At 44.2% G+C, this 17,500-nt stretch overlaps 6 non-coding genes across 6 annotated transcripts; 4 read left to right on the forward strand and 2 right to left on the reverse strand.

The window, feature by feature from the left end:
• Window positions 1–1,171: 1,171 nt before the first annotated feature.
• TRNAS-AGA (transfer RNA serine (anticodon AGA)) lies at window positions 1,172–1,253 on the forward strand. Its single transcript has one exon. It is a non-coding gene; the product is annotated as a tRNA-Ser (tRNA).
• Window positions 1,254–5,709: 4,456 nt separating this feature from the next.
• Window positions 5,710–5,781, reverse strand: TRNAQ-CUG (transfer RNA glutamine (anticodon CUG)). The gene has a single exon. It is a non-coding gene; the product is annotated as a tRNA-Gln (tRNA).
• Window positions 5,782–6,281: 500 nt separating this feature from the next.
• Window positions 6,282–6,363, forward strand: TRNAL-UAG (transfer RNA leucine (anticodon UAG)). Its single transcript has one exon. It is a non-coding gene; the product is annotated as a tRNA-Leu (tRNA).
• An 840-nt stretch (window positions 6,364–7,203) lies between these two features.
• Window positions 7,204–7,277, forward strand: TRNAT-AGU (transfer RNA threonine (anticodon AGU)). The gene has a single exon. It is a non-coding gene; the product is annotated as a tRNA-Thr (tRNA).
• A 9,409-nt stretch (window positions 7,278–16,686) lies between these two features.
• On the forward strand, window positions 16,687–16,768 carry TRNAF-AAA (transfer RNA phenylalanine (anticodon AAA)). Its single transcript has one exon. It is a non-coding gene; the product is annotated as a tRNA-Phe (tRNA).
• A 622-nt stretch (window positions 16,769–17,390) lies between these two features.
• TRNAQ-CUG (transfer RNA glutamine (anticodon CUG)) lies at window positions 17,391–17,462 on the reverse strand. The gene has a single exon. It is a non-coding gene; the product is annotated as a tRNA-Gln (tRNA).
• Between the last annotated feature and the right edge of the window lie 38 nt (window positions 17,463–17,500).

A 17,500-nucleotide genomic window follows, 5' to 3' on the forward strand; every position in this document is an offset into this window, starting at 1 on the left:
ACATCCCCCCATAACTGCAGCTCACAGCCTCCCTCCTGCCTATTGCAAAATATTCTCTCAGCTCCGGACTTTAAATACCCATCCATCTACAACTAGGATAAAAATTCCCTGACTAACACTGACACCTGCTGGCTGCATGGAGTAATACATGCCGCATTTATCTTAAAACTATTGTAACAAGAGGTCATTATGGATCTTTTAATTAATGTTTCTAAAAATCACCACCCAAAAATAATATTGCGGACCTAAATTTCATTGTCTTTGATGGGACTCTGCTGCACCACACACACGGCGGAAATTTTGCCAGGGAAACATGCTGCAGAAATTATTTTTGCGGAATCTGCCCAGAATCGCATTGGCGTCTAAGAAGATAGCGCATTTCTGAGCAGTCCTATCGCCAGGATATTCCACCGGCACCCACTGTCTCTGGAATGCCCATCTGAAGATTTTCTGCCATGTTAACAAAGCCTTTATATGCCTTCCTGGGCCATTACAAAATGTGCCTGTTTTGTTCAAAAACTGCAAGAAATAATAATAATAAAAAAAACTGTAAACACATGGCACCTTTTTTGGACTCGAAAATGCTTTGTGGCCAAATGTTATCTGGGAGTCAATCAGGAAACATAGTGAAAAATTTTCTTTGGGGATGGTTTCACCCTTAAGGCTAGAAACACACTTGCCCCAAAAAATGTTATACTCGCTGTATCAAAGTTTGTTGTGACAAAAAAAAATAAACAGCAGTCAGTTGCTAGCTGGGAGTCAATATGAAACACCACAGACCCCCATGGTATATTTTTTGGGGGATTTTTTTTTTTTTTTTTACCCCTTTTGTGGCATTTATAGGCTCAGTGGTAGTTTTCCAAATTCAGTTAGCTCTGGGGATCTTTTTCTCTCGTAGAAAAACAAAACATCAGAAAAAACACTGAGTGTGTCTTGATATTGGTGTTTTTTTCCCGGTGTTTTTCTTTTACCCAGTTCTTTAATAGAAATTCTTTAGTCACGTGATGAAAGAATCACATGACATGTAATGAAAAAAACAAAAAGGCAGGAGATAAAGTGGAAAAAACACACAAAAAATACAACAATATTAATTCACACTATTTTTGGGGGCAAAAAAACTAAAGCTGCTGTCCTCCTACTTGTGACAACACTGTGAAGATTGTTGCTATCTGTAGTCGTGGCCGAGTGGTTAAGGCGATGGACTAGAAATCCATTGGGGTCTCCCCGCGCAGGTTCAAATCCTGCCGACTACGTTAATCTTTTTGTTTGCAGTCTCCATTTTTTTTCTGTATTGTATAATTAATGTCTATGTATGATGAGGAATAGGTTTATTTTACTCCGATGAGGATGAAGATGTCAGTCTGATTGTATGAAATGACAAAGGGCGTCCCGTCCAGATTTTAGTATAAAGAGAAGGACAAGACTGTTGAGATTCAAACTCAGAATCTCCTGTTTACTAGACAGGGACTTTAACCAACTAAAGCCACAGCGCCACACATTTTCATTCAGGTTAAAATTGGGTTAAAAATAAATAAAAACGGTTTTCACCTCCCCTATCTCCACTGCTACCATACAACAGTGCCCGGTCCACACTGATCTTCACTTCCTGCAGTGACGTTGCTAGGGTTGGTGTCACCCGGTGTGGTAGAAAATGGTGTCACCCCCATACGTACCCCCTCCCCCCAGTAAGTTTTTAGCCTGTTGTGACAGACACCACTGTTGTAGCGCATTGTGAGAAATTCCAGTATAATAATCAGATATACCAGTTGCCACAGAATAGGAAAGTGTTAAAGAAGTTTTCACCATTTAAATATACAGCTCCCATAATTACTTAAAGGGGTACTCCACTGGAAAACATTTACTTTTATATCAACTGGTGCCAAAAAGTTAAACAGATTTTTAAATTACTTCTATTTAAAATCTTAATCTTTACAGTACTTATCAGCTGCTGTATGCTCCACAGGAAGTTGTGTAGTTCTTTCCAGTCTGACCACAGTGCTATTTGCTGACACCTCTGTCCATGCCAGGAACTGTCCAGAGCAGGATAGGTTTGCTATGGGGATTTGCTCCTACTATGGACAGTTCTTGACATGGACAAAGGTGTCAGCACAGAGCACTGTGGTCAGACAGAAAATAAATTAAAAAAGAAAAGAACTTCCTGTGAATCACTTATACAGCAGCTAATAAGTACTGGAAGGATTAAGATTTTTAAACAGAAGTAATTTACAAATCTGTTTAACTTTGTAGCACCAATTGATAAAAAAAAAATGTTTTCCAGTAGAGTACCCCTTTGAGCAGTGGTAAGGTTATGCTGGGAGTTGTAGTTTCACTCACCATAACTGTAGAACTGACAAGTGACTACAGCTCTGATAGGACATAGAGAGGAGAATGTACAATGATATCAGTGACTACAGGTGACGTCTTCTCTATAGTGAGGAGAATACACAATGATATCAGTGACTACAGGTGACATCTTCTCTATAGTGAGGAGAATACACAATGATATCAGTGACTACAGGTGACGTCTTCTCTATAGTGAGGAGAATACACAATTATATCAGTGATTACAGGTGACGTCTTCTCTATAGTGAGGAGAATACACAAGAATATCAGTGATTACAGGTGACGTCTTCTCTATAGTGAGGAGAATACACAATTATATCAGTGATTACAGGTGACGTCTTCTCTATAGTGAGGAGAATGTACAATGATATCAGTGACTACAGGTGACATCTTCTCTATAGTGAGGAGAATACACAATGATATCAGTGATTACAGGTGACGTCTTCTCTATAGTGAGGAGAATACACAATGATATCAGTGACTACAGGTGACATCTTCTCTATAGTGAGGAGAATACACAATGATATCAGTGACTACAGGTGACATCTTATCTATAGTGAGGAGAATGTACAGTGATATCAGTGACTACAGGTGACGTCTTCTCTATAGTGAGGAGAATACACAATGATATCAGTGACTACAGGTGACGTCTTCTCTATAGTGAGGAGAATACACAATGATATCAGTGACTACAGGTGACGTCTTCTCTATAGTGAGGAGAATACACAATGATATCAGTGACTATAGGTGATGCCTTCTCTATAGTGAGGAGAATACACAATGATATCAGTGACTACAGGTAACGTCTTCTCTATAGTCTTCCCTTATCTAATTCAGATGGAACATACCACCTGGTCCAGCTAAAACTTCTGTCTGTAGAATGTGACGCCCAGACGTCTCCTCACTATGTCAGCGCATTCTCATCCTCTATATGAAAAAAAGTATTATTATAAACCTGCCAGACACTGTATCCTCTAAATATAATACTACTATACACTATACTCTTTGATTATAAACCTTCCATACACCATACACACTGAATATAATGCTATCACACACTGTACATTCTGAATATTATACCAACACATACTGTACACTCTGAATATAAATCTGCCACACACTGTACCCTCTGAATATAATACTACCACACACTGTACATTATGAACATAATACCATCACATACTGTACCCTCTGAATATAAATCTACCACATACTGTACCCCTGAATATAATACCACCACACACTGTACCCTCTGAATATAATACTACCACACACTGTACATTATGAATATAATACCATCACATACTGTACCATCTGAATATAAATCTACCACATACTGTACCCCTGAATATAATACCGCCACACACTGTACCCCTGAATATACTACCACCCACTGTACCCTCTGAATATAATACTACCACAAACTGCGCCCTCTGAATTTAACGTTGCCATACAGTGCACCCTCTGAATATAATAACACAACCGCAGTAACACCCCTCAACATCCGTTAGCTGATGCTATTACCACGGGAGGGGGGTTTTGGTGGTGTTGCTAGTGGATGATGGGGGTGCTACTACTGGGGGGGTGTTGCTGGAGGATGATGAGCAGTATCACCCCCATCATCCATCCGCAGGATCATCCTCCTAGCAAGAGCACTGCTATCATCCACCATCAGGATCTGCTGATGGAGGTGCTACTGCTGGAGGGGAGGGGGGGGGGGTGTTGCTGGTGGATGATGAGGGTGCTACTGCCAGGGGGGGAGCATTATTAGGTAGGCAGCAGTTCCCCCACTTTAGGTAGGCAGCAGTTCCCCCACATTAGGTAGCATATTTTCCCCACATTAGGCAGCATAGATTCCCCACATTTGGTATGTGTCCCCCCACATTAGGTAGCAATTTCCCCACATTAGGTAGCACAGATTCCCCACATTAGGTAGCAGTTTCCCCACATTAGGTAGCATAGACTCCTCACATTAGGTAGCATAGAATCCCCACATTAGGTAGCATAGACTCCGCACATTTGGTAGTAGTTTCCCGCCATTAGGCTGCAGGTTCCCCACAATGGGTCAAAGTCTCCCCACATTAGATCGCTATTTAACCCCCCCACACACACACAAAAAAAAAAACACATACAACACAGACAGACACACAGAGTCCCAGTCACACAAACAGAGTCACACACACAGTCACATACACAGAGTCACACAGTCAAACACACAGTCACACACACCCACAGAGTCACACACACAGTCACACACACACACACACACACAGTCACACACACACAGTCACACACACACACACAGTCACACACACACACAGTCACACACACACACACACAGTCACACACACACAGAGTCACACACACACACAGTCACACACACACACACACACAGAGTCACACACACAGAGTCACACACACAGTCACACACACAGTCACACACACACAGAGTCACACACACAGAGTCACACACACACACAGAAAATAAGGCATACTTGGCACACCAGAAGGCCTCCTACATAATTCCAATACAAGAAATGATTGTGGGCAGGGGTGTAACGCTCCTGGGTCCCCCTGCAACACACACACACAGTCACATACACACACACACACACACACACACACACACACAGAGTCACACACAGTCACATACATACACACACACACACACACACACACAGAGTCACACACAGTCACATACATACATACACACACACACAGAGTCACACACAGACAGTCACACACAGACAGAGATAGCGACAGACAGACACACACACTCACCCATCCAGCGCAGCGCTCCTTCTCTCCTGGCGCCCTGCGAGTGTCACTGACGTCCCATGCGGTGGTGCTGACGGACGGGCGCACAGCGGCGATGAAGGGCGCGGGGGGGGTTATTTGATGACGGGCGCACAGCGCAGGTGAATGCCGGGGGGGGGGGGTGTGCTGTCGGTTGGGCGCACAGCGCAGGTGAAGGGGGGGGATGGGGGGTGCTGCCGGTCGGGTACAGACGGGGGGTGTCGGTGTAGCTGGGGGGGGGTGCTGCGGAGCGTCTTGGTGTCACCCCATTAGGTCACCCCCCGCACCCAGGTCGCAACGCCACTGACTTCCTGGTCCACATCTTGAATAAGGAAACATCTTCTTAGCCAACTACTAGCCTAGGCCGGTCCCTGCTGTGTGGGCATTTCCTGTACGGAGGTGGGAAGCAGGAAGTGGAGGTCACCAGGGACTCGGCACCATAGGATGGAGGATCTGTGAGGTGAATAGTACTTTTTTTTAAGTATTGCCACTTTTTGTTAGGAAATTTTTATTATTTATGATCAGTCAAATTAAATTGATTCAAAATAAATAAATATAATAAAAGGACAAAGGTCCCACCGAGATTTGAACTCGGATCGCTGGATTCAGAGTCCAGAGTGCTAACCATTACACCATGGAACCATATGCGGCCATGTACTAGTTGGGGATCGGTAGTGAGGACAGAGGGGGAAGAGCTGATACAACTTCAAAATGTTTAGGTTTATGTTCATACATTTTGTTTACTTGGTGATCATGGACGACCCCTAAAAATATATAGAGACACATTACATTACACCCGATATCAGCAACACCAAGAACATCAATAAGGTGTCTATAAGTCATGAAATCTGTAACCACATGGAAATATAACAAGTAATAACATAGTGACTGTACACATAACAATATCAATGTGGAAATATGTAAGTGCTACAATATATAGGAAAATATTCATATGTGTGCGATGGTGATAAGGATTCAGGATGAGTTTGACTCCTTTACCATTTTATTATTATTATTCTTATTATTATTACTAGCTGAGACACGGCATAATGGGATTCTTTGGGATTTGTACAGGATATGGAATTCAATCATATTTTACCTATTGGTTCTCCCATCTATGTTTCCATTCTTGGTAATGTAAGGGTAGTGTGGCCGAGCGGTCTAAGGCGTTAGATTTAGGCTCCAGTCTCTCTGGAGGCGTGGGTTCGAATCCCACCACTGCCAAATTTATTTATTTTCTTTTTTATTATTAATTAAATTACATTTTTTTTATTACCTTTCTTTAACCCTCCTAAAGGCTTTTAAGAGTGTGCTGTGGTATCTGCCACCAGATTTGCTATATGCAGATTTGAAAGATAAAAAATTTCTTCTTGTCTATTTATTCAGGAACTTTTTGTAATTTTTTTTTTCAGTAATCCAAAGAAAGGGCAATATCACAAACTGAATATAATATGGTCAAGTGGGAAAATTCATTATAACCACATACCCCATACCACCGAACCGATCAAACCACAAGGGACACAAAAATAAGGATATAATCAGAAAAACTTTATTGAAAATTCAGATAACATTTAAAAATGAATGGCAGAAGTTGGGCTAACCCTAGCTGCAAATAAATGGGATCATTCTCTAATAATTATTCATATAGGACATAGATAGATAATTAAATAAATAAATAATAAATAATATAGGTCACAGATAAATAAATAATTCAATAGGTAACAAATAAATAGAGAAATACAGATAATTCATGTAGGTAACAGATAGATAAATAAATGAATAATCAAACCCATATTGTACACAATGTATAGTAAGTGTTGTACTACATATACTAATTACAGCGATCACCCCTACGTGGTTTCACTGTTAGGCTTACTCAGGGAATTAACAATTTATTTTATTATTTAAATGCCATTAGTCCTAATTTGTTGTAGGTACAGGATATTCCCATATTCACACATTAATGCAGAAAATATAATAACAAAAAATATTAAGGTTCAACTGAGATTTGAACTCTGGGTATAGAGTCCAGTGTGCACACCATGACAATGTATCTCAATATGTGGCGCTGTGGCTTAGTTGGTTACAGCGCCTGTCTAGTAAACAGGAGATCCTGAGTTCAAATCTCAGCAGTGCCTTGTCCTTTTCTTATAGTCTCTTCCAGGTTTTTCTATATCATTTTAAGTAAATATCTGTTCAAACAAGAACAAATCAAACACAATGGGGCCGGACGGCTGGAGCCTAATATACTCACTGGACACTTTATTAGGCACACCTTGCTAGCACTGAGCTTGATCGCTTTTGCTATAATTTTTCATGGCATTTTTTCTACAAGGCGCTGAAAAGATTTCCGTCAGGATATTTCTTCTATTTTGAACCATTCACACTAGAGATGGTTATGTGAGAAATACTGAATAATTACATTAGTGTGGTCTAAGATGATAAGAGGTGCTCATCCCCAAGTGCAATTGTGCACCTACATTGGAGTGGAGGACCTGCACTTGTGCACCTCAATATGGTTCCACTCCTGTGGTAAATGTAAACAATGACATTAGCTAACCCTCAACACTGATGTAAGCCGTGAGTGCAGGATTTTCGGTATGTGATATTATACTTCCTCTGGGGACCTACCTGTCTTTTCGCCCCCTCCGTGTCTGGAAGAAGAAGCTGCCTCTAAGGCAACTGTGCAATATAATGGCGCGTTACATTTTCTTTTCCAGTTCACACCAGACCTACTCATGAATCGGCTATGGTCCCATCACCTTTTCCCACTGTTACAGCAGTAGACATTGGTGCAATGACCTTGGATCAGGCTTCTGTTTTCTTCACCTTTGTGAAACATGGGGGCAGATTTATCAAAAACTGTTCAGAGGAAGAGTGGTATATATAAACAAAGTAATACATGTAAATAAGTCTAAAAAAGTTTCAATACCCTCCACCCCCCTCATTCTTTGGGTGAAGTTACGTTGGTCCTACCGCCAAAGTATTCAGTGGCGTCACAGTGGAATTCCACTGGGTGAAAGTCTGCAGTATGGACGAGCACTTGGGCCCAGCAGGCACCACTGAATACTTTGGCAGTAGGGCCTCGCACATGTGCACTTTCTCATAGATGCAATGTAGTCCGGCGATACTCCACCCAAAGACTGGCGGAATGTCCACTGCAGTCTGGACAGAGTGGTAGAATCCCATTGAAAACACTATGGAGTCCTTAGGCTGTGTTTCCACTTGTTCTGTTTTTTTTTTTATTATATGTTTTTTTTTCAAAAATTCCCCAAAAAATTTGCCACGTGCCATTTTTTTTTAAAGGGAGTCAATATAGAAACTCCAGACCCACACTTTTTTTTTCACTCTTCACTGGCATTTTTTTTTTTTTTGGCTTGCTGACAGTTTCCAAAAAATCGCAGCCTACTGAGATGATGTGGTTTTTGTCAGAAATCTTGAAGTTTTTTCTCCCACTTATTTTTTTTATTTTTTTTTATTGTGAGTGTGTTTTTTTAATCTTCCTTTCCCAATTCTTCAATAGAAATATTTAGGTCACCTGAGGGATGAATCACATGACTTGTAATGACAACAAAAGCAGGGGATAAAACACACACGCAAAGACTAAAACCCACAATTTTAAAATAATAAACAAAACAGTAATCCATCAACCTGGAGGGAGTTACCTCCAGCATAGATGAAGAGCTAGAAACAAGGCCCATCATGCAAAGTGCAGGCCCAGCCCTCATTTTACAGGGCAATATGTCCCCCTTCATGTCAGCTATAAGCCCTCACACAAACTGCAGCCACATCCCCCCATAACTGTAGCTCACAGCCTCCCTCTCTGCTCTCTGCTCCGGACCTCAAATACGAATCCATCTACAAGTAGGATAAAAATTCCCTGACTAATACTGACACCTGCTGGCTGCATGGAGTAATACATTCCGCATTTATCTTAAAACTATTGGAACAAGAGGTCATTATGGATCTTTTAATTAATGTTTCTAAAAATCACCACCCAAAAATAATATTGCGGACCTAAATTTCATTGTCTTTGATGCACCACACACACACACGGCGGAAATTTTGCCAGGGAAACATGCTGCAGAAATTATTTTTGCGGAATCTGCCCAGAATCGCATTGGCATCTAAGAAGATGGCGCATTTCTGAGCAGTCCTATCGCCAGGATATTCCACTGGTGCCCGCTGTCTCCGGAATGCCCATCTGAAGATTTTCTGCCATGTTAACAAAGCCTTTATATGCCTTCCTGGGCCATTACAAAATGTGCCCGTTTTGTTCAAAAACTGCAAGAAATAATAATAATAATAAAAAAAAAAAACTGTGAACACATGGCACCTTTTTTGGACTCGAAAATGCTTTGTGGACAAATGTTATCTGGGAGTCAATCAGGAAATATAGTGAAAAATTTTCTTTGGGGATGGTTTCACCCTTAAGGCTAGAAACACACTTGTCCCAAAAAATGTTATACTCGCTGTAGCAAAGTTTGTTGGGACAAAAAAACAAACAGCAGTCAGTTTCTAGCTGGGAGTCAATATGAAACACCACAGACCCCCATGGTATATTTTTGGGGGGAGTGTTTTTTTTTTTTTTTAACCTCTTTTGTGGCATTTATAGGCTCAGTGGTAGTTTTCCAAATTCAGTTAGCTCTGGGGATCTTTTTCTCTCGTAGAAAAACAAAACATCAGAAAAAACACTGAGTTTGTCTTGATATTGGTGTTTTTTTTCCCTGTGTTTTTCTTTTACCCAGTTCTTTTTTTTTTTTTTTTTATAAAGTAGAAATTTTTATTTTCCTTAAGAGAAACAAATAAACAGTTGTGCGGTAACAAACAACAATCAGTTGAAATGCTTACAAAAGGTAACCGGGTAAGTACCTCCGATCTATAAAACCATTGCATTGGCATAAAGACTGCGAGAAAGCATACAAGATTGTAGCCGTGCTGGTCATATGTCAGTCTTGGGAGACATGTATCTAGAGGTGAGTGTGGAGAGCTAGAACAACTATCTATCTAATCGAAGTTATAGCAACTGTTTAGAGAGAGGTCCAGAGAGAGGGAAGAAAGAGAGGTACTAAGGCAACAGGGTATTGGAAGAGAAAGAGAAAGTGGTAGTTAAGGGAAGGAGGAAAGAGAGGGTAGGAAAAGAGCATATGAGTACAAGAATGGTAGTGGTACAAAGTGTTACAGGTAGCGCATCGGTGGGTTCCCAAGTGCGGTGAGCAGGTTCGTTCCCCTCCCCGTGGCTGCGATCTGGAGTTTGAGTTGGGGACTCAACACACCCGGGAGACTCCCTGGGCTGGGTGGGTGGAGTGTGAGGTGTATAATGTTCTGTAAGAGTCAGTAGATAGGAAGGCAGTCCATGGGCCCCATATTAGGTGATGTTTCGTTGCCTGACGTCTGGAGTCAGCTAGGAGCTCCTCCATCCGGTGAAGGTGGGAGAGTTCCTGAAACCAGGATGAGAGTGTAGGTGGGGAGGCGAATTTCCAGTTCCTCGGTATGACTGTTCTCGCTGCTAGGACCATGAAGCCCGCGAGGTGTGCTTGCCATTTCGGTAAAGGAGACGGGAACATGGATAGCAGGAGGGGGCCAGGGAGTTTAGGGAGTTGGATGGATGTCAGCCTATGAATGAGGTCTAAGACTTGGGACCAGAAGGAGGTCAGGGCATTACATGTCAGCCAAATATGTGTCATATTTCCCCCAGGTTCTCCGCATCTCCAACACGTGTCAGGAACACCCGGGTAAAATTTTACAAGGAGGGAGGGGACTCTGTACCATCTAGTTAGTATTTTATAATTCGTTTCCTGAGCTTTGCAGGAGGTGGACAGTTTATGGCATTGCAGTAACGCTTACTTCCAATCCTCGTCAGAAAAGCATGTGTCTAGTTCCTTCTCCCACCCGTTTCTATAAGGTAATGGGGTGGTCCGTAAGGAGTCTAGTAGGAGAGAATATAGAGTGCTAATCGGACGGAAAGTCCTGTCAGAGGCTACACATAGCTTCTCGAACGGAGAGAGGGTGCGATGTAGATGGAGGGGGGATTTGGAAGTCTTGTAAAAGTGATGCAGTTGAGAATACTGGAAGGATTGTGTGAAAGATGTAGGGGGGCCACCACATAGGGCATCAAGTGGTTTAAGAGAGGTCGGCGTGAGGAGGTGGAAGAATGTGGGAGAGTCGGCCCTGGACATTCCTAAGAAGAGAGAGGCCGAGTGTGCTGCTGGGAAGAGGGGGTTGCCAAAAACAGGCGTCAGTGGACCATCGGGTGTGTAGATCGCGAGGGTAGGTAAGAAGTGTCGTTTGATGTGTGCAATCGAGGCTGTGACTGGAGGCATGTCTGTTGTGAGGTGAGGAGGAAGTTTTTTCCCAGGGAGCCACAGAAGCGTTTTGGGGTCTAATGAAGTGGCGTCTCGTTCTAGGGCTATCCAGAGTTTGTTTGTGTCAAGTGTGTGGCAATCCAGTACTCTGGCTAGGACCGCTGCAAGGTGGTAGTGAAGGCAATGAGGGAGACCCAGGCCACCGTCAAGTTTGCGCATGGATAGGATTTCCCTGTTGAGTCTCGGGGGTTTATGGGCCCAGACAAAGCCAGTGAAGAGGACAGAGACCTCCCTGAAGAAAGAGCGTGAGAGGAGTGTCGGTATAGCAGAGAACAGAAAGAGTAGGCTGGGTAGGACATTCATTTTCAGGATGTTAATCCGTCCTATCCAGGAAAAGTCTCTGCGCTCCCACCTGGCAAGGTCCCGCCCCAGCATTTTCAATAACGGGGGGAAGTTTAGAGTGTAAGTATCAGACAGGTTGGAGGGGATCTGGACACCTAGATATTTTAGGGATCTGTCACACCATTTGAAGGGGTATGTAGTACGGAGATGATTGACCAATTCTGGAGGAAGGGTAATATTGAGGGCCTCGCTTTTGGATGGATTTAACTTGTAATTGCTATGGTAAGAGAATGTGCGTATGGTGGAGAGAAGCGAGGGGAGAGATATAAGGGGGGCAGACAGGTATAGCAGGAGGTCGTCTGCAAAGGCAGCGCATTTGCACTGGCACGAGGGGGTTTGGAGTCCCTTGATGTCTTTGTTTTGCCGGATGGCGTTAAGCAGATGTTCCATGCACAAAATGTATAGAAACGGGGATAGGGGACAGCCTTGCCTCGTGCCATTGCCAATGTCAAACGGTGGGGATAGGAGGCCGTTCACTCTGACCTGAGCTTGTGGATTAGAGTAGAGAGCCATTATACGAGCCTTCATCAGGGTGCCCAACCCAATCTGAGACAGAGTGGCGTCAAGAAAGCCCCAATCCACACGGTCAAACGCCTTCTCCGCGTCGAGAGACAGTAGAAATATGGGAGAGCGGGTTTTTCGAGCATAGTGGACGGCAGAGAAGGTACGGAGAGTGTTATCTCTCGCCTTCCTTCCTCTTACAAATCCTACTTGGTCCGCGTGGATTAAGGCTTCCATATGGATAGCCAGTCTGTTTGCGATAAGTTTAGCAAAAAGTTTTGTATCTACGTTAAGGAGGGAAATTGGTCTGTAGTTTTGACATTGGGTGGGGTCCTTACCTTCCTTCGGGATCACCGTGATGAAGGCTCTCAAGAAAGATGTGGGAATAGAGGATGAATCAGAGATATAGTTAAAAGCTGTGAGGAGGGGAGAGGTCAAGTTGTCACGAAGGGCTTTGTAGAATTTGGCTGTGTAACCATCTGGGCCGGGGCTTTTACCCGCCGGGAGGGCCGATATAGCTGTTGTAAGTTCTTCTGATGTGAATGGGGATTCTAGGGAGGATATGGTGTCAGGCGAGAGGCAGGGAAGCGCCGAGGAGGAGATATATTGCGATAAAGACGGTTGGGTGTTTGGGGATGTGGGGGGTGGAGTCGGCAGGTTGTAGAGGGTCATGTAGTACTGTCTAAAGGCTGATAATATGTCTTGGGTTAGGTGAGACTGCGTGCCTTTATTATTCTGGATGGATGAGATATAAAGTGAAGAGCGTTTTTCTCTTAAAGCTCTGGCGAGTAGCTTGCCTGACTTGTTCCCCCATTCATAGAAATGGCGTCCAGTAATTTGTTTGTAATATTGATATTTTGAGTTCAATAGAGACAGCAATTCCTGTCTTACTTTAATGATATCCCTGAGGGTCTGTTCGTGAAGGGTTTGTTTGTGTTGTGATTCTAAGGAGGCGAGGTTGGTTAGTAAGGAGGATAGCTTCGCTGCTCCTTCTCGTTTAAGCCGGGACCCATGTCTCACCAAGACGCATCGTAGGACACATTTCAACGCCTCCTATTTAATGAGAGGAGACGAAATGTCATGTTCATGATCAGCGTTAAAATTTGAGATCGTTTCTGTCAACTCCTGTAGGCATAATGGATCTAGGAGAAGGGATTCGTTCAGGCGCCAGGTGGCATGGGGTTTGGCAAACGAGGGTAGCGTGAAGGAGAGGTGTACCGGGGCGTGGTCAGAAAATGTAACAGATCCTATCGAGGCTGATGTAATTGATGGAAGGAAATGATGGGAGCAGAAAATATAGTCGATGCGGCTATAAATATTTCTGGGATGGGAGTAGAAGGAGAAGTCTCTACCTTGAGGGTGCATTGTGCGCCACGTATCGCTGAGCTGAAGGGCGTGTAGTTTTTGTTTAATGGATCTGAGTTGGCGATAGGGGATATAAGAGTGTCCAGAGGAAGTGTCAGTAAGGGGGGAAAGTGGAATGTTGAGGTCACCACACAGAATAATGTGGCCAGTGGCGAAGGAGGATAGGGCATCTAAGGTTGCGCATAAGAAGGCAACTTGCCCGTGATTGGGGGCATAAATGGAGGCAATGGTTAATTTCTGGCCAGCTAGGTCACAGTTGGCGAATACAAATCTCGCATTTGGGTCCGTTATCGATTCTACTATCTTGATGGGCAAGGATCTATGGAAGGCGAGTGAAACGCCTTTTGATTTTGAGTCTGGGTTTGTGCTGTGTATCCATGTGGGAAAGTAGCGACTGAGGAACCTGGGGATCTGGTCACTACGAAAGTGAGTTTCCTGAAGGGCTAATATGTGTGATTTCCTCTTGTGCAGATTATACAATAGTTGGGCTCTCTTTTTGGGCGTGTTGAGTCCCCTAACATTGAGGGACGTTACATTTATGTCAGCCATCATTGGAGGAGGGGATGATGAAGTCTAACTCACCACCACGGAGGGGTCTCACCCGCAGCACCACGCTTCGGAACCACTTCAGATGGAGGACAGTATACCTGTAATCGGAGAAGAAAGAGAAGTTGAGAGGAAGGAGGAACAGGAAGGGAGGTAGGAAGGTATCGCGAAACAGAAACAGGGACATGGGGTTGAAGAGGGAGAGAAAACGCATAGGCACGTTTGCAAAGGGACTATATGAGGTGGCCATAAGGGCCAAGCAAAGGGTCAGAACCAGCTGGATCCTAAATCTAGTGGGGGTAACGAGGTAGGCGCGCCCGGCTAGAGGCGTAGTAGTAAGTACCATGGATGAGAATGAGCAGAGGGGATTGGGGTCTGGATGCTATCAATTGTGCCACTCAATCATTATTCCATGGTGAGGGCTCAGAGTGGGTGGGCAGTGACATGTTGGTCAGGTACTAAGACCCTACGAATTCCAAATATTGGGAGGCATGGGATCAGAGCAGGAACACGGAACAGTAACAATAATAACAAAACATGGCAAAGGGGGACCCGGTGATAGAGACCAGTTAGGAGTAGCTAACTAGCGCCAGCTGATGGAATGAGATAGTATTAGTATGGCAATTAAACCGGGTGAGGTAGTGATGAACAAAAAGTCACAACCGTGTGGTACACTATATGGTACCCGGGAACAAGGAACTGAAGATTCTCAGGGTGAATTATCAGGATGGATGCAGTAGATGGTTGATTAGAGAGTCCAGGAGTCAATCAGGTCTTCCTCTTCTGACGTTGTGGTAGTGGAGCGGGATGAGGACTCTCTTGGTTTCCGCGTGGACGAGTAGGGTGTATATCTCGTGGAAAAGCAGGAGCACCATTGTATAAATCTTCCCATTCCGGCAGGGACATAGGTGGAAGTTTGAATGTATGTAGGAATAGACCTATGTCATCAGGAGATCTCAGGGTCGCTGAGGTAGAGCCATGTCGCGCTGTCAGCGAGAAGGGAAAGCCCCATCGATATAGGATTTTAGCATTTTGGAGGACTTGAAGTAGGGGTTTCAGCGCTGATCTCAGGCGTAGAGTGCGGAGGGAGAGGTCAGGGTATAGTTGCACCGTACAACCAGCGTAAGTAAGAGACTTGAGAGTGCGGGCTTTGCGCATAATGTCATCTTTTTGGAAGTAGTGATGGATCCGGCAGATGACATCTCGCGGTTTCTTTGGGTCAGGATTTTTAGGTTTCAGCGCACGGTGCGCCCTGTCCATTTCTATAAAATTATCTGGAGATTTTTGCAAGACTTCGTTGAAGAGTCTTTGTAGTGTGGGTGCTAGGTCTTGAGGCAGGACGGATTCTGGTAAGCCTTTAATGCGTATATTGTTCCTGCGATTCCTGTTGTCCAGGTCCCTGGGGTCTCCACTACGCTGGTGGGTTGGTCATGTATAGTTGCCACAGCACAGGTAGTTTGCTGGGCGGATGGAGCCAGGCATGTAGGGTGCACAATCGGTATGCAGGCTGATTCGGGGGTTGTGGGAGGTTTGTCGGTGTGCACCTTTACAGGCGTGTAAGGGCCCTCTGGAGATTGTGCGTCCTGTAGTGGTCCCGTGGCAAAAAGGGGAGAGTGGGCTGTGTGGTCCCATTGTAGGCTGATGACCGGCTTGGTTAAGGTGCTATCCCCATTTGCAATTGGGGACAGCGTTTGTGTGAAGAGCTCAGGAGGAGGTATGGGCATTCCCTGTAGCCCCTTAGTATGGGAGACTTTAGTGGCTGGAGAGCGCTGCAGGGGCTGTACTGCAGGGGCCGCATTATGGAGAGGGGTAACAGGTACTTGCGTTCCCTGGTGGTCTGTGGTCTCAGCAGAGGGTACGGAGCTCTCCTGGGTTTTTTCCGGACCGCCGCCCATGATCTCCGGCATACTGCGGGTCGCGGTCTCCTGTCGGGAAGCCGCGTTGTGCTGCGTCTGAGCTTCACTTCCGGTTTCCAGCATGGCGGTGCTGGCGTGTGAGGCAGCAGGAGAAGAGGCTGTGCGCAGCTGCTGGGGTAAGAAGAAGGCTGAAATGGAGCGAGGGGGATTCACGGGGTGTTCCGGTGGTCTCTGGGCACCTTTTTTCTTATGGTTGCCTCCCATAATATGCAGTTAGAGCCCTTAGTGCGGAGACCCCTGTAGGAGCGCTCAGAAGTCGCGTCTACCCGCCAGCGCGTCAAGCCACGCCCCCTTTACACAGTTCTTTAATAGAAATCCTTTAGTCATGTGATGAAAGAATCACATGACATGTAATGAAAAAAACAAAAAGGCAGGAGATAAAAAAACAAACAAAAAACACACAAAAATACAAATACAACAATATTAATTCACACTATTTTTGGGGGCAAAAAAAAAAAACTAAACCTGCAGTCCTCCTACTTGTGTCAACACTCTGGATGTTATTGTTATCTGTTGTCGTGGCCGAGTGGTTAAGGCGATGGACTAAAAATCCATTGGGGTCTCCCCGCGCAGGTTTAAATCCTGCCGACTATGTCAATCTTTTTGTTTGCAGTCTCCATTTTTATTTTCTTTGTTTTTCTGTATTATATAATTAATGTCTACGTATGATGAGGAATAGGTTTATTTTACTCCGATGAGGATGAAGGTGTCGATCTGATTGTTGGGAATGACAAAGGACGTCCCGTCCAGATTTTAGTAGAAAGAAAAGGACAAGACTGTTGAGATTCAAACTCAGGATCTCCTGTTTACTAGACAAGGACTTTAACCAACTAAAGCCACAGCAAAACACATTTTCATTCAGGTTAAAATTGTGTAAAAAAAAATAAAAACAGTTTTCACCTCCCCTATCTCCACTGCTACCATACAACAGTGCCCGGTCCACACTGATCTTCACTTCCCGGTCCACATCTTGAATAAGGAAACATCTTCTTAGCCAACTACTAGCTGAGGCCGGTCCCTGCTGTGTGGGCATTTCCTGTACGGAGGTTGGGAGCAGGAAGTGGAGGTCACCAGGGACTCAGCACCATAGGATGGAGGATCTGTGAGGTGAATAGTACTTTTTTAAAGTTTTGCCACTTTTTGTTAGGAAATTTTTATTATTTATGATCAGTCAAAATAAATTGGTTCGAAATAAATAAATATAATAAAATTGCAAAGGTCCCACCGAGATTTGAACTCGGATCGCTGGATTCAGAGTCCAGAGTGCTAACCATTACACCATGGAACCATATGAGAATATTTAATTGTTGGGAATCTCTAGTGCGG

This window comes from Hyla sarda, chromosome 4, assembly GCF_029499605.1.
Source record: "Hyla sarda isolate aHylSar1 chromosome 4, aHylSar1.hap1, whole genome shotgun sequence".
NCBI classification, from domain to species: domain Eukaryota; kingdom Metazoa; phylum Chordata; class Amphibia; order Anura; family Hylidae; genus Hyla; species Hyla sarda.